General features: G+C 37.0%; 1 pseudogene; it reads right to left on the bottom strand.

Annotated features, from left to right (window-relative positions):
- Positions 1-804: 804 nt before the first annotated feature.
- The window catches only part of LOC118643956, a 68,153-nt pseudogene continuing 50,273 nt past the window's right edge, over positions 805-18,684 (bottom strand).

Raw genomic sequence — 18,684 nt, 5'->3', positions numbered from 1 at the left:
TTTTAGGATAAGAGTAATATTCAAAATACTCTTAATTTTTAACATGTCATTATTTTTATACTATTTTTAAGTAGCTTGTGATACTGAGTGTTCTGTGGATTAAAAATGAAACATTTCCACTTCCTAAATTGATGAGATCAATTTAGCAGATATTAAACCTTAAGATAAGGGTTAATGACCTCCATAATTGAGAATTTCTATAGAATGGATCAACTGTACCACACTTATGTTTGTTGACTATTTTGCCCAGCAGTTCAATCAGAGGTAATACCACTGAAGGGGGCGTAGGGAAAGACTCTAAATTCATGTCTGTATCAAACTGATACTGGTTTTTTTCAACCTTTATAAAAGCTGATTATCCGAGGCATATGAAAAGAAATACAATGTTTACCTTTAGCAGGGTTGCCAAAGTACTGACAACTAACCAATACCAGGTAACACTCTTATTCTGGCAATGGTCCACAAGGTTAACTCCTAGAGAATTCAGTCTCATATAATAAAATAACTCATGAAAACTAAACTTCATAATTTTTTCCACTTTTGAGACAAAATATATATAATAAGGTAATATCTGTTTATAGCACTTGAAAATGTTTATATACTAAAGTCACTAGTCTATAATACAGTCCATTTAGAAAACACTATTGGTCAAACGTTCTTTTCGGATACATACATATAAAGACAGAAATCAACATTAGTAGCATGAATAGGTTTGATGAGCAAATGTCACCCATGTAGATATGACTGTCGAATCAACAAAGTATGTCCCTGATTCCAATCACCACTACAACTGAGATCTGTAAGCTACATCGTGAGCTGTAACCCCCCATCCACCACCAGAACATGCCCTGTAATATACGGTGATTCTAAGAGAAACACAACCGCGTGTGCCACATCAATAGGGTCTCCAAATCTCCCAAGAGGAATATTTTTCTTCAAGTTTTCTTCTTTCAAGTCTTTCATCATATCTGTATGAACAAATCCTAAAGGAGAAATGTTTGTTTATTTAGTAGAAAAGGGTAAACACTATGACATTGGCTCAATTTCAAATAAAAATAAATTTACTCCAGAAAATTTGAAGGTTACTAATAAACCCTGTTTAGGAAATACAGACTTTGTTAGCAATCAAGTAACCAAGTCTACATTTTTATTTGATATAACTCAATGAACATTTATCAAACACTAAAATATTTTATTCCCAAATATTTGGCCCAACTCATAGTACAATGTAAGTGGGTACATGTAAACATGAATAAAAACTCTCTTCCTTTGAGAACATATAATTTAAGAAGGAAATAGTCACTTGCACCCCTAATTATAACATAAGAAAGTCTAGTGAATATCCTTATACAGGTAGACACAAAGTACTACAGAACTGATTAATTTTCACTTGAGTGGGGTAGAGGGGGAGAAGGTAGGATAGAGGGAAAGAAGGTATCACAAAGGTGGTCACATGAACCAATCTGGCATTAGACAAAAATTAGTTCCACTGGCTATAACTAGGGCAGCTGATTAGAAAGACCAGTATTTCCAATATTTGTATAACGAAATATCTTAGGGTCATATCCAAGGCTGACACAAGTACACACAGAAATATAAAATTTAGCCCTGGCCGGTTTGGGTCAGCGGTTAGAGTGTCAGCCTGCGGTCCACAGAGACCCGGGTTCAGTTCCCACTAAGGGCATGTACCTTGGCTGCAGTTTGTCCCCGGCCCTGGTTGGGTCGTGCGGGTGGCGGCCACTCGACGTGTCCCTTTCACATCGATGTTTCTCTCTCTTCCTCTCTCTCCCTCCCTCTCTATCTGAATAAAAAAATGAAAAAATGTCCTCGGGTGAGGATAAAAAAAAAAATGTAAAATTTAACATGGCTCCGGTGTATGCAGTAATGCTTGCAGAGAACATGTTCTAAAGTACAAAGTTCTGTAGTATAAAGTCTACGTAATACATTAAGCAACTAATCCTTAATGATTACATTATAGATATATGCCAGAGGGACTATAGATTTATTCATAAAATCTTGTGATTAGTCTGAGACATAAAAATACATATTACCAGTAAAATACTTAACTTATATAATCAGTATTTACTATTTAATCATTTAAGCTTCAAAAAAGAAAGCAAATGACTACTTCTCATAAAAGGAATAATAGAAAAATATTTTTAAAAATTTTAAGGTCACAAAAACTAAATGGATTAAGAGTTAGGCATGAAGTGTAAAGTAAACGTTTAATGTAGAATCTCAAAAATATAATTTCCAAATTGGCTTGTGCTAAAATTAAACTATTTATAACTCAAACTAAAATCAACTTAAATATACCACCATTTAAATACCAGGCTAATTCATTTTACTTGTTAGCAAAATAGATACAGACCCAGAGACTGCAGGTTGACAGTTGTCAGAGGTGGGGAAGGGAGTGGAGGGATTGGGGGGAAAAAAGAAAGAAAGAAAAACCTTGTGTCCCTGGCCGGTTTTGCTCAGCGGTTAGAGCATAGGCCCAGGGAACAAAAAGTCACGGGTTTGACTCTGGTCAAGGACATGTACCTTGGTTGGAATTGGGTCCCAGGACCTGGTCAGGGTCGTGTGGGAGGCAGCCAATCAGTGTGTCTCTCTCGTGTCGATGTTTCTCTCTCTCTTCCTCCTTCTCTCCCTCCCACTCAATCTGAAGATAAATGTAAAAATGTCCTCGGGTGAGGATGAAAAAAAAGAAAAGAAAAAGAAAAATACCTATAGACAGACCACAGTGTGGTGATTGCCTGGGGGGACAGCTGAGGGGAGGGTAAAGGGGGTATAAATGGTGATGGAAGGAGACTTGACTTGGAGTGGTGAACTCACAGCACAGTGTACAGAGGATGTATTGTATAATTGTGAACCTGAAACCTGTATAATTATGTGAACCAGTGTCACCCTAATAAATTCAATAAAAAGGGAGGAATTTAATTAATCAATTAATTAAATAGAATACCATGTTAAAAATGAATTAAGCACTGGATTAAGAATTAGCATTATGGCCCTGGCCGGTTTGGCTCAGCGGTTAGAGAGTCGGCCTGCGGTCCTGAGAGACCCGGGTTCGGTTCCCGCTAAGGGCACGTACCTTAGTTGCAGTTTGTCCCCAGCCCTGGTCGGTCGTGCGGTGGCAGCCACTTGATGTGTTCCTTTCACGTCAATGTTTCTCTCTCTCTCTGTGTTCCTCTCTCTCCCTCCCACTCTACCTGAACAAAAAAATGGGAAAATGTCCTCGGGTGAGGATAAAATTAAAAAAAAAAGAATTAGCATTATGCCACAGGTTTATTATGCATTACACTCTGTAATTATTTACTTTTTCTTTGCCTTATATTTTTACTTATTAAATATGTTAACATTTGCTTAAAAGTCTTAAGAAATAATCATAGATTTTCTATCATGAAGCCTATAATAATGACAGCTTTATTGGGGAAAAACTAAAAATGTCTTTCAATAAGAAACTAGCAAAATAAATCATAATATGTCCACACAGTAGAACAATATGCAGGCATTAAAATGATTCTATTAAAATTATTTAAAATAAGAGAAAACATTTGTACATTTAAACACTAGGTTATAAATGAACTCAGTTATTCTATTAAAAAGCACAAACTTCCAGTTATAAAATAAATAAGTCACAGGGATATAATAGACAGCATGGTGACTATAGTTAAAACTGTATTATATATTTCAAAGTAGTTAAGAGAGTAGGTAGACCTTAGAAGTACTTATCACAAGAAAAAAAATTTGTAACATGTTAGAAGACAAACTAGACTTACTGTGATGATCATTTCACAATATGTACAAATATGGAATCATTATGCTGTACACCTAAAAATAACATAGTTATATGTCAATTATACCTTAATAAAAATAAATTTAAAAAAATTAAACAACTGAAAAATAATATATAAAAATATTAATAGTGATTATCATTAGACACTAGAATTATAGGTAATGATTATTATTTTCTTCTTTGTACTTGTCTGTACTTTACTGTTTCTACAACAAATATATTTTTGTATTTAGATAAAAAGGTATTAAAAAAAGATGCACAGTATTAACTTCAAATTATCTAAAATAAGGTCCTAAAATTTTTTAAAAATTATATTATTTGTGTGTTTCACAAGAGTACACTATGAAATAACATAATGTAATGGTATTACATTATGGTAATACCTCTATCAGAAAATCTTAGTATATATATTTATTTTTTAGCTTTTTATTGAATTTATTGGGGTGATATATATTGGTTAATAAAATTATATAGATTTCAGGTGTACAATTCTATAATACAACATCCGTATATTGTAATGTATGTGCACCACCCCAAGTCAAATTTCCTTCCATCACCATTTATCCCCTCTTTACACTCTTCTACCTCCCCCCACTCCATCCCGTCCCTCTGGTAATCACTATGCTGTTGTCTGTGTCTATGACATGGGGTTTTTTTTTTACAGATTTTTTGAGAGAGAGAAAGGGTATGGGAATGAGGAAGAATGAGAGAAACAATGAAGTGAGAGAGAGAAAAACATGGATCGGTTGACTCCCGCAAGTGCCACAACTGGGGATCCAACCCAGAACCTGGGTATGTGCCCTGACCGGGAATTGAACCCACCACTTTTTGGTGTATGGGACAATGCTCTAAACAGCTGAGCCACCCAGCCAGGGATGAGGTGTTTTAGTTTTTTTTAACTCATTGCTGTTTTACTTAATCCCTTAACCTTTTTCATTCATTTCCCTAACTGTCCTCCCCTCTGACAGCTGTAAGCCTATTCTCTGTATCTATGAGTCTGTTTCTATTTTGTTGGTTTATTTTATTCATTAGATTCCACATATAAGTGAAATCATATGGATTTATCTTTCTCTGCCTAGTTTATTTCCCTTAGCATAATACTCTCCAGGTCTTTCCATGCTGTCACAAAAGGTAAGATTTCCTTCTTTTTTATGGTTGAGTAGTATTCCACTATTACCGTATTTATTTTAAAGTCAGCAACATTTCCCTCATTCCCTGTCATCTTTAAGAACAATGAGATGGCCAGAGGATGCAAGAATAAAAGCAGCAGCTGGCACAGATAATGATAAAACTGGATAACCAGCCTTGGCATAATTTTAAGTGAAATTTAAATGAAACTTCATCTGCAGTGAAAAGTCAATAATCAGTAGGCAATCCAATCATCTCAAGAAGAATTACTGCCCTGGCCAGTTTAGCTCAATGCTTAGAGCATCGGCCAGCAGACCAAAGGATCTCGGTTCAATTTCTTGTCAAGGGCATGCAAGTTTGATCCTGGTCAGAGTCTTGTGGGAGGGAGCCAATCCATGTGTCTCTCTCAAATGGAACTTTCTCTTTCTCTATCTCTCCCCACCCCCTTCCTTTCACCCTACAAATGAATGAAAAAATATCCTCAGGTGAGGATCAACCAAAACCAAAACAAACAAACAAAAACTATGGGGCTCCTTGATATCCAAAATTTAATGTCTTTGGACACACTTCGTTTCTTTTTTTTCTTTTTCTTTTTCAACTTATCTTTATTGTTGAATGTATTACAGATGTTCCCCCTTTTATCTCCCATTGACCCTCTCCTCCTCATTCCCGCCCCCCTCCTGCCTTTCCCATAGTATTGTCTGTGTCCATTGGTTATGCAAATATGTATACAAATTCTTTGGTTTATCTCTTCCTGCCCTCCCTCTCCCCTTCCCTTTGAGGTTCATCAGTCTAACAATGATTTGTACTACAATTTGTACTTCTTAATTCCTTCACTTTTTTCACCCATCTCCTCACCCCACTAGCATCTGGCAACCAACAAAAAGTTCTCTATCTATTAGTCTGTTTCTGTTCTGCTTTCTCATTTTTGTAGATTCAAACAATAGAACTACAGTCTACCCAGAATCCGGGGTTTCTTTAGCACCAAACCAATATGTAGATTCAGCTGGAGCTCCCACTCCTTAGCCCCACAAGACTCTCTTCCACGTCATTTTTTCACTTGTAATGTTCCAGAAACTAGCTCCACTCTTCATTTTACCACATGTATATATATTTACAACACCTTTCAAGCTGGGCTATGAAAATTACAAACTACCAGTAGGTGCCACTCTCCAACAATGGTGTTCTTACTGATCACCTGTTGCCCAGATAGGTTTCCAGCTGCCTACAAGGCTATCACTCCTTAAACCAGTAAACAGATCGCTGAAATGACATGCACTCAACCAACTTGGAACAAGGATACTTCTACTTTCATTCGGTATACAATGACACCCACATTACTGCTTTTTATAAAATAAGAACACTTTAGAAACAGGGATACTCCTGCTCATAAAAGAAAGTGTGTGGTTCTTGTCCAATATGAATTTATATTTGATAAAGTCTAAAGAAAATGTATTTCCTTTATCCATTTCTGCTAGCTATATAGTATGAGTGAATAGCATCTCATTCTATATTGTTTGGTCACTGTTTTAGTGTTGAATATTTTGGTATACAGCAGAGACTGTATGTTTTAATAAGACAACAGGATATTAGCCTATCACCAGTATTAACAATTGTGGGATGTGCACTACTTGATATACCTACCAGCTCAGAAGTCCATTCTCTGGTATAAATTTCTAGGACTTAGAAAAAATTAAAATAATCCCAGACACTTTTTTTACGGCAGAAGAAACAAGGCTGTTGACAAAAAATAGACCAAGATTTTAACCAGAACCAATCTGTATGTCTTAATATTATGTTTGAAAAAATATCTAAGGAAGAAGTGTACAGAAATCACCTGCATTCCAAAGAGTCCATAAGAGCACCTAGAATAATATCGGTCTTGAGTAGCTGCCAAGTTCATGCAAGCATTTGTCAACAAGATTTTCTCCAAGTAGTTAACATAAAAGCTCTTTAAGTTAAAAAAGTGGAGAGGGGGCAAAATACATGCAATGCTATATTACTTGTCAAAATGTAAAATGCATATAACCGCTGAGCCTTGGCAGTTTCATTCCCAGGGTCACACTCATATACTTGCACATGTGCAAAATAAAGTATGTACAAGTACTGTCACTGCATTATTAGTGGTAATAGCAAAAGATCAGACACAACCCAAATGCCCATCAAGAGGCAATAGGTTAAATAAATCGCGGTACACAGGTAAAACAGAAATTGTCTTTAACTAGTCATTTAAAATAATGCAGCATGCTCTGGCTGGTTTGGCTCAGCGGTTGGAACGTCAGCCTGCGGACCAGAGAGTTCCGGGTTCGGTTCCCGCTAGGAGCACGTACATAAATAAATAAATTAATTTTTTAAATGATGCAACAGTCACAGATGATGACATATGGTTTCATTTATATGAACTGTCCAGAAGAGGGAAATCTATAGAAACAGAAAGATTACTGGTTGCTAGAAGCTGGGGACACTGGAGAGAAATGGGGAGTAAATGCTAAGGGTTTCTTCTGGGATGAAGAAAATGTTCCAAAATGTATTATGGTGATAACAAAACAAATATGTGACTACCCTGATACCACTGAATTGTACACTTTAAATGGGTAGATTTTATATTATGTGAAATTTATTTCCAGAAAGCTGTTGTTTAAAAAATGAAGCAGTGCTATATGAAGGAATATGGAATCAACTCCAAGATATATTGGTCTATAAATAAAACAAGGTACAGCATTATGAATAGTTTGACACAATCTGTGTTTTCTTAAAAAGAACACACACTTTATTGAACTAGTTAATAGTGCATTACTTTTGAGGAAAGGAACTAGATAAGCAGAGGAGAAATGACTCAGTTTTTCTCTAGGTCTTTTTGTACACTTGAATTTTGTACCACGTTTGTATTACCTATTGAAAACATATATATTTTAAAGCAATGTACCCATTATAGTTTCATTTTATCAAATAGTGTTTCCCATATTCAATAGCTTCCAATCAGTAAGATGTATCTATGATTGGAAATTTATTTTATATTTAAAGTAATATCAAAGCTTAGCAACTAGCTGATCATTTTAAAGAATCTGTATTAAGCCCAGTCGGTATGGCTCAGTGGTTGAGCATTGATCCATGCACCAAGAGTTTGCCAGTTCGATTCCTGGTCAGGGCACATGCCCAGGTTGTGGGCCTAATCCCCAGTGTGGGGGAATGCAGGAGGCAGCTAATCAATGTTCTCTCTCATTGATGTTTCTATCTCTCTCTCCCTCTCCCTTCCTCTCTCTCTAACATCAATAAAGAAAACCAATTTAATAAATAAATTAATTAAATAAATACAAGTCCTCAATTCTCTCTTTTAAAAAAATCAGTATTATGCAGTGAAAACAGCCTATTATTTTCCTTGTTCTTTGCTTTTCCTATTATGATTTGCTTTTTAATTAATATCCTTCACTGGAAATTCCATTTGAAGGTAACCAGGAAAACTGATTTAAAAAGAAACATATATGTTAAATAAGATATTTGTCAGGTCTATTAAAAGACCTGTTGAAGAGTCTGATTATAATTACTATAGAAAATAAAGTTAATAAATAATCCATACAATCAATTTAACTCTACTATTTCAACTTAGACTTTGCTTCTGACCAATGCCACGTATTCATACTATGAAACTTGCTAAATATGTATAGCCAGCAAGATATAATAAAGGTCACCTTATTAAATTACCACATTTTCAGCAACAGGTTTTTTTGGGTAGTATTATTTGCACTGGAAACATCTTTAGAAAGAGTTATACATACAAACACACTTCTATAACACTCATAAAACCTCCCTTTGTATATAAACTGGATTCACACTATGTAGCCTGTTGCCTTGACAACTAATTCACTCTAACAAAATTAAGCATTCATTCTTCAGTGTTTCCATAGCATCACACATGTATCTTTATATTCATCACATGCCATTGTAATTATTTGTTTATATGTCTGTCTTTCCCACTGTACTTAGCTCCTTGTGGCAGAAGTATCTTATTCATTTCTATAATTTGGGAACCTAAAACAGTCTTTGCATATAGGAGACACTCCAGTAAGTCAGTCTACTGAATGATTTATTATGAGTTAACAACACTTCCATTACCTAAACCATCAGTTTTTAAATCACCATGACCTAGAATTAACTCCTCATTACCCACACCATTGCAATCTCTGAGAGAGGACGGGAATACATGCAGTCTCCAACCACAAATAACCTAGTCTCCATAAGGATAAACTGGGCCAACACTAAAGTCACTCAGGGTGCACACAGCATACACGGACACAAGCCGTGCCAAGATGACAGTGCAGCTTTTGGATTACCCTTTTCTTTAATTTTTTAGAAGGAAGTACTGTGTCTAAACAAGTCTATCAAATGTTCATGGGTTAGGAATGCTTGAATTTAGCTAGGCTCTGTGACGAAACAAGGAACTGGGATGAAGGCACCTTATACAGCAGAAGGACTGTCAGAACATTTCACCATCCCCTCATCCCTGCTGGCTCCACAGCAGTGCCAAATAAAACGCCAACTCTAGTGTCCAAGCGGCAGCCATCAGTGACTTCCAATGAAAAGGTGGCAAAAGCCTACTTCGCCTACTCTTTCTTACAAACAACCAATAAACTAAACAAATGTCTTTCCTTAATATAGATAATCAAGTCTTAAATACCTATAGTAAAACACCACAAAATTCCATGGCCAACTGGCAGAGGTATATGAAAACACTCATTTTATTCAAAAGGTGAGTAAAGACCTAATCAAAATTTCTATCACACCGTCTAATGCGTGACAATGGTAGATTTAAGTTTTAGCACTTTTCTTACCCTCTTAACTACCCCAGGCAATTTTATTAGCTAAAGAACTTGGTAAAAGGCAAATAATACAGATGTAAAAGTTACAAAATTGGGTAATTCCAGATATTTAAGACAGGCCATATTAACAAAAGGACAAAAAGACCTAGAAAGCTCCTAACGATACACAGGAAAGCGGAGTGGCCATCACTGTCAGGCTCACCCCAGCTGGAAATGCGAAGATAAAGCGTTCAGGAAGAGTCCTGACATACCCCTCTGGGGGTCACTGTCTCCAGTCCCAGTCTTCTAAACTGCAAAAAGGACTGGAATAAATTGTCTACAAGGTCCTTTCCACCTCATATTTTTGTTATAATTCAAAGTTTAAAGTAAAGATTTTAAAGAAAATATAAGGTACAGGGAATTGTTTTTGTAGCCACCAGTTCATTACTTGATTCTTTTCACAACCATTTTGTAATTATTCTACCCAGATGTCAATCCATTAGTACCAATTCAGAGGTCAATTAGGCTCCCTTCTCTATAAATGAAAACATTGAAGACTTTTTTAGCCTGTAGCAAAATAAACTATAATTCTGGTCATTATGTTTTAATATTTTCCAATTACCAGTTATTAACAGACCAAGATAATTGGCTTTATGTCCCATTTAATCCATCAGTATTTTCAAGTAATGCAGAATACCCAAAGTCAGCATAGAAACAGGAACAGGTGCACAAAAAGGTTCTTGACTTGTCAAAGGCGCTCTGACTTCTGTGTACTTAGCTCAAATCACACTTGCTTCGCCTTACAAGTGAAATGCCTCTCTGTTGGCTTCATTTTTCCTACATGTTCACAAGAACACAAGTGTTCCCAATAGATTCCCTACAGAAAGGCAGCTGCATTATAAGATTCCCACTCTGACTTCTACTAGTTTGAAAACTCATTCAACAGCCACCTGTCCAGCCACCTTCACTGATGGCCACACCCATGTGTCTGATTTTAGAAGCTTCAGTTCCTCTAAGCAGTGCCTCCTGCACATGTCACGGAACTTGTTGGTGCCAGAGTAGAAGTGTGCTCCTCTCTGTTACGACGCACAACCACCTTCCTCCCCCATAACATCACCCAGTGAGCTTCCACTAGTTGTTACTGGGCACCTACTGCTAAAACCACTAACAATATCATACTACTTCAAAGAGTGACTTTTAAAAAGATCTTTCTTCCTCCTGAGTCCACGTAAATACCTTTTTTTCCTTCAAATTTCTCTTTGTGTTGAATGCTTAACGGGAACCCTGGATAGCACTCTGGGGTGTAACAAAGTTCAGGGAAAGGCATCTTGTCTATTTGGAAAAGAAACATAATATGACCTCTGCCAATTCTTTTTTTGTACAAATACTGACTTTCTGGAGTAATTAGTATGTCAGTTCATACACATGGATGTTTGTGAAATGAGCAAACGATATCACCTAAGCATCCTTGTTTACATTTCCTCTGGATTGTAATGCAATATAAAAGCATATTGTAACCCTGGTCAGTTTTGCTCAGCGGTTAGAGTGTCAGCCTGCAGACCAGAGAGACCTGGGTTCGGTTCCCGCTAAGGGCACGTACCTCAGGTGCAGTTTGTCCCTGGTCCTGGTTGGAGTCGTGTGGGTAGCAACCAGTTGATGTGTCTCTCATGTTGATGTTTCTCTCCCTCTCTCTTCCTCCCTGTCTCCCTCCTGCTCTATCTGAAGATAAATGCAAGGATGTTCTTGGGTGAGGATAAAAAATTTAAAAAGCATATTGTATTATAGAACTATCCAGATATTTTAAACATAAGAATGTACTGAGTTCACACACACTTCAAATTCTTACTTTCTTAATTTATAACTTTTTTTTAAATGAGAAGTTTTGTGCGGCCGCTATGGCTCAGTGGTTGAGCATTGACCCATGCACCAAGAGATCACCAGTTTGATTCCCAGTTAGGGCACATGCCCAGGTTTTGGGCCAAATCCCCAATGGGGGGCATGCAGGAGGCAGTCAATCGATGTTCTCTTTCATCGATGTTTCTGTCTCTCCTTCTCTCTTCCTCCCTCTCTAAAATCATTAAAGAAGGAAAAAAGTTTAAAAAATAAATAATTGAGAAGTTTCTTCTTTTGGAGTAATTCAGTAAAAAACACAACGTGCTTTATGCAAACAAAACAGTCTGCCATTCCTCTTGGCCTCTTCCTTGAGGATGGTGCACAGCCTGGCAGTGTGGTCATATGTGTCCTGTCAGGACACAGTCAGGCCTCCTGTATTTCACTAGTCAAGAGTTTAGTGACAGTGCAGACTACACGTTCCCATGCCAGGGCTCTGAGAAGTGTGTGCCTAACAATGTAGACACAAGAACAAGTCTTGCAATGATTGCATAAAGCCAGCAACACACATTAATCATGTTTAAAGAAAAAAGAAGTTTTCACTGACCTGGTGTAACTATGTTCACTCTAATTTTCTTCCTTGCTACTTCCTTAGCAAGAGCACGTGAAAATCCAACCAATCCTCCTTTACTGGCACTGTACACGGACTGGCCAGCGTTGCCTTTTAAACCAATAATACTTCCTAGAAAAAACAAATGAAAGCAAATTCACACCAATTTCATGGGGTTATTGAACATGCAGATAACTTATACTTAACAACAACAAAAAAACATACAAATCTTTTTACCTTCTCCTTTGCTAAAATTAGGAATTCTAACCATGGTCATTTAAGTGGTGAGAGTCTGAATCTGCTCCAGATACACAGAAAACAGGATTTGAAAGTTGATTATTTGAAACCTCAAATGCCAAATGGGGTTTGAAAATTGATCCATTAAGTGAAGGAATCTCACTCTCATCTCTGAACTGGTCACATGATCAAAATTCTATAGTGTTTTAAAGGCTTCCAGTAGGAAGAGGTGAAAACCAGAAAAACTCAAATAATGCCACATTAATTTTATGATTTTACAACACAGACATAAAAAAAAGCATTCATTTCCACCTAAGAAATAGTTCATCTGAAGTTAAATCTCACTAAATTGGAATTACTATCCACCTAAGAAAAGCTTCAATTACAAACTTTTGTAAAATTGCAATTCAGTTACATTCAGTAATGTATTATACATAACTTGCACTGCCTACTAAAGAATCTTGGTTGGCCTCATTTATATAAATATAGAAGAATAACGTAATTCAAATATCAACTGTATGCAATTAAATTCATGCAAAATGTAAGTGAAGTAATTTTATGCACCCCAGTGACTTGTACTCATGATATAAAATTAATGAAGAACCTCATATAATTTTTGAAAAGGTAATTTTATTTTAGAAAACATTCCGAATACTTTTTATATTATAACCAACAATTCCAATATTAAAATGTTTATCTACATTGTGTATCAATGACAAAAGACAAAAATGGTGAAGCAGAGAAAGAGAGAAAAGAGGTAGCAGACAGAGGAAATGCAAATGGACAGAGCAAGGGGTATTTGGAAGAAAGACGAATATGAAGAGACACAAAAAGGAGAGAATTACAGGCATGGAAGAAAGGCCAAGGAAGCTTTAAAGCTTTGGTTCATGTCACATACTACTGTTCTTCTGATCAAAAGTGGTAATTTCTGAAATACTATAATTTTCCAGAAGTTTTTTTTTTAATATATTAATTAATTTTTGTTACAGATGTTTCTCCTTTTCCCCCCACTGATTCCTCCCTCCCCCTCCCTCCCTGCCCTTTCCCCAGTTTGTTGTCCATGTCCACTGTTTATGCATATAAGTTCTGTGGTTTATCTCTCCCCCACCATCCACCTCTTTAGGGGATTGTCAGTCTGTACCCCACTTCCACATCTCTGGGACTACCCCATTCCTCAGACTGTTATGTTCATTATATTCCACAAATAAGTGAGATCATATGAAACTTGTCTTTCTCTGATTGGCTTGTTTCACTTAGGGTAATACTTTCCAGGTCCCTCCATGTAGTCTCAAAGGATAAGAGATCTTTCATTCTTACAGCTGCATAGTACTCCATTGTGTTCATGTACCACCGCTTTTTTCTCCATTCGTCTACTGATGGACACTTGGGCTGTTTCCAAATCTTAGCTATTGTAAATAATGCTGCTACAAACATGGGGTACATATATTCTTTCTGATTGGTGTTTTAGGCTTCTTAGGGTATATTCCTAGAAGTGGGATCACTGGGTCAAATGGAAGTTCAATTTTTAATTTTTTGAGGTAACACCATATTGTTTTCCATAGTGGCTGCACCAGTCTGCATTCCCACCAGCAGTGCACTAGAGTCCCCTTTTCTCCACACCCTCGCCAACACTTGTTTGATGATTTGTTGATGGCGGTCATTCTGACAGGTGTGAGGTGATAACTCATTGTTGTTTTAATAATTTTCTAGAAGTTTAAAGTAGTCCTTTCCATAATAAGATTCTCATGCCCGGCCAGTGTGGCTCAGTGGTTGAGCATCGAACTGTGCACCAAGAGGTTGTCAGTTCGTTTCCCGGTCAGGACACATGCCCAGGTTGTGGGCCAAATGCCCAGTGCAGGGCATGCAGGAGGTGGCCAATCAATGTTCTCTCTCATCGATATTTCTATCTCCCTCTCCCTCTCCCTTCCTCTATCTCTAAAAATCAATAAAGAGCCCTGGCCGGTTTGGCTCAGCGGTTAGAGCGTCCACCTGCGGTCTGGAGAGACCCGGGTTCGGTTCCCGCTAAGGGCACGTGCCTCGGTTGCAGTTTGTCCCCGGCCCTGGTTGGTTGTGTGGGTGGCAGCCACTCGATGTGTCCCTTTCACATCGATGTTTCCTTCTCTCTCTCTTCCTCTCTCTCCCTCCCACTCTGTCTGTACAAAAAATGGAAAAATGTCCTCGGATGAGGATTAAAAAAAAAAAAAAATTAAAAATCAATAAAGAGAAAAAAATTAATAATTAGATTCTCTTAATTTATTTTATATTATCTATTTGTATTTACCATTAGCACAATTCTAAAGTTTCACACGTATACAAGGGAATGAGGAGGAACATTTAAATATATCTGAAAAGGAGCTATTTTAGAGTTAAACAAACACCCGCCTCTTATCAGGTGATATATACAGGCCAGTATACCAGCAGCTTATAAGAACCTAAAATCATTATCCGGCTGCGCTAGAAAGCAAAGGTCGACTCATTTACTAGTAAATCTTTTATAAGAAAACTGATCTCATATTTGTAAAGGCACATATCAAAAATGTTCTAATGCTGAATAGCACATTATTCTTCTCTTTTATCATTTTCAAAAAAGAAAAACCCTATATTGTGGCCTGGAAACCCATTTTATCCATTAAAAAGAATAAGGTCACCCTGGCCAGTTTGGCTCGGCAGTTAGAGCGTGGGCCCACAGACGAGAGAGACCTGGGATTGGTTCCCGCTAAGGGCACGTACCCTGGTTGCAGCTTGTCCCCGGCCCCCGTTGGGGTCGTGTGGGTGGCAGCCATTCGATGTGTCTCTCTCACATCGATGTTTCTCTCTCTCTCTTCCTCTCTCTCTCTCTTCCTCCCTCTCTCCCTGCTGCTCTATCTGAAGATAAATGCAAAAAAATGTCCTCGGGTAAGGATTAAATAAATAAATAAATAAATAAATAAATAGGGTCATTTATTTACCTCAGTGAAGAAGCACCCCCCCCCCCTCCTTTGGTGGCTTTTTAAGGTATTACCACTCAAAATTAAAAGGCAGATGGTATGCCGCTATTTTCAAATTACCAAATTGAAATCAAGTTTAAGTCATTTTGCATTTTATTTTATTTTTTTTTTAATGCAGCCATGGAAGGTTGTTTTGTTTTGTTTTTCCCCTTTATTTTTTCATGATTAGTATTATTATTTTTAATTCTCACCTGAGGACATTGTTACATTTATCTTCAGATAGAGTGGGAGGGAGAGAAAGAGAGAAACATCGACATGAGAGAGACACATTGACTGGTTGCCATCCACATGATCCCAACCCTGGGCCGGGGACAAACTGCAACTGAGGTACGTGCCCTTAGCGGAAACCGAACCCGTGTCTCTCTGGTCCACAGGCCAATGCTCTAACCGCTGAGCCAAACCGGCCAGGGCTCATTTTGCATTTTAAAGTCTACGGCCCCATGAGTCAGATGAACTGAAAGCAACAGGTTCTTATATCTATGCTAAAAAACTGGAAAAGTCACTCTCTTAAAAAAGCTTCCTCTTAACCTCTGTACTAGATTTATCAGTGACCCAGGCAGCTGCTCTAGACATCATTTTTAGTCCCTAATATTTAAAATTTTTTAATTACTCCCCATATTTTAAAAACTAGGTTTCACATTTAAAAATCAGGATGTCCAATTCTCTTAAAATTTAGAATAGCTGGCAAAGCTGGGCCCACATCTGGGCAAAGGAACATTCCACTGGATCCAAGCAGGGGTTGCTCCTGCCATTCCAATGGCCTCTGGACACCAAAGTTGGGCATCTTTGTCACTTATCACATGGCTTGTGATGTCATTTTTCTAATACTTGGTGGTATCAATTCATTTAACACCTACTTGACCGTCAAAGGATGTGAACTTGTGATTCCTGTTTTACCCATTAATCAATCAGTTAATCAAATCCTTTTCCCACAGATAATAAAATGACACATTTCATCCAAGTTTACCTCTGAACAAATTCCAGTGAAGTCAGTTAAATATGTTTATGGGACTAAAAAATAACTATAAATTCACAAAGGTGAAGACTCACCTACATTAACAATAGATCCTCTCGCCCTGGCTGGTGTGGCTCAGTTAGTTGAGCTTCGTCCCATGCACTGAAAAGGTTGCTGGTTTGATTCCCGGTCAGGGCACATGCCTGGGTTGCAGGCTCGATCCCCAGTAGAGGGCGTGCAGGAGGCAGCCGGTGGATGTTTCTTTCTCACATTGATGTTTCTCTCTCTCTTTCTCCCTCTCTTCCTCTCTCTCTCTGAACATCAATTAAAAAATCTTAAAAAAAAAAACACACAAAACAAAACAAAAAAAAACAATAGACCCTCTCTGCTGTTGAATCATAGTTTTCATGGCCAATTTATAGGTCAGCATAGAATCCAAAAGGTTAGTATGAAGCTGAGATATCATATCTTCAGTGTTTGTTCTTACTAAAAGGCTCTCCCTAAAATAAAAACTAAATTAAAAATAAAAAGCATGCAAATGAAAAATGGAATAAAACAAAAAACATCAAGTAATACATAACATTTTTTACTAGAGTTTAAGAAATGCTTCATATCTGAGCTAGAATACCTAGAAATTTCCATTTTAAACTTGGTTTGAGATACATAAAATAACTGATAAGCCAGAAAGGACCCAGCTGGAAGCCATCTTCCTATGCCCTCTCAGGCAGAGTGGCAAATATCCCTAACTGTGAAAAGTGGTGCCATGTCACCCAAAATCGCTAGAATTAACTGAGCAATTGCCATATTAAGCCTTCTTGTTTAGCAAAAACATTATTATTCTAAATATCCTGTCCCAAATTTATCATAAAAAAAAAATGCCAGTTCTGATTCCACTGTTAAGTTCATAAAATGACAAAATTTATATATGATTTATATACAATGACAGAAGTCAGAATAGTGGTTACCTATAAGGAACTATTAACTGAGAGCGCCTTCTGAAATGCTAGAAAAGATCTAGAGCTCAACATGAATGTTGATTACAATGTTAAAACTGATGAAACTGTATCTTTATTGTATTATCTCAAAATAAAAGAATACATGGTGGAAAGACCAAAATTTAAAATATAGTTTTAATTCCAATTACAATAAAACAAGTTAATTATCATATTAACTCATACTAATCAAAGACATACATAAGGAAAAAATGGACACATTAGAAATGTACTTAAATTTGGGACCAACCTGTTAATTCCGGCTTCATTTACCAATAAATTAATGAGATTTACATTTTTCTCCATCTCTTCAAATGTATTTTGAACATCATATTCTTGGCAACATCACAGCTAAATGCCAAATGACCATCTACACAACAAAGATTAGAATTACTTACAAGTGTAACCTGAATTTGAAAATTATCCATTACACATTTGTTAAGCATCTACTATGTGCTAGGTCTGTGCTAATCTAGAACCTAGAGATAAAAGATGATGTCATAGGTTCCTGCTCTCATGAACTTGTCTAATAAAACTGGGATGAGGGCAGGTGGAGAGAGAACAAGGAGAGGTGAAGTGACACTACAGCATGTAAGTCTTAAAACTTGTTTTAATCAACATAAAGGGAGAAGCCTTTTTTGTGTCCATAATGCTGTGTAAAAGTTATCTAATGTACAGCTTTGACCCTGACCCCCATCTACTCAATTCAACACTCATTCGGGTTCCATGCTGCTTTTTTGAAACGTATGTCTAATTCTCTTAGGTTTTTGTCCAATCCTTTTCCTGGTCCTTCCCTGAGCATAAACTCTAAGGTGTTTTTTTACTTTTCTTCTTCACTATGGTACATGTATTATTATTAGTTATTCTTATTATTACTATTATTCAAGCCTGATCATTGGAGGGATAAAACAGGTAGCTGTAAAAAAACGCTAAAACTACAAACTGTAGGGAAAAAACTCTGAACTAAAAGCAGCTGTTATTTTTTTAATGGTCATTTTTTTCAAATGTTTAAATGCCAAAAAAAAAAAAAAAAAGTTACACTTCAAAGAGTATTCTCTATTTAGTAATATACCATTTTAACACTGTAAAATGCAGATTTTTAACTGCTTATTTTCTGACCTTCCCTAATAGTTAACACCAAAAGTACTCCCTCAAGCCTTTAAAAACAGTTAATCATTGGGAAGTCACACTCTCCGAGTGTAACCACTTATGGAACACGATTCAAAGAAATGAAACGCCTAAAAGCATCTTGTTTCCCACTCTTTGGCTCTCATCTGAAGAGCTGTTGGGTCCACAACCCTTGAAATCTCAACCAACACTTTTCATCGGGTGCAGCAAACACTGACGCCTGGG

This window comes from Molossus molossus, unplaced genomic scaffold, assembly GCF_014108415.1.
Source record: "Molossus molossus isolate mMolMol1 unplaced genomic scaffold, mMolMol1.p scaffold_m16_p_4, whole genome shotgun sequence".
NCBI classification, from domain to species: domain Eukaryota; kingdom Metazoa; phylum Chordata; class Mammalia; order Chiroptera; family Molossidae; genus Molossus; species Molossus molossus.
Note: the sequence above shows the minus strand (reverse complement) of the source record. Positions and strands in the feature narration are given on the sequence as shown.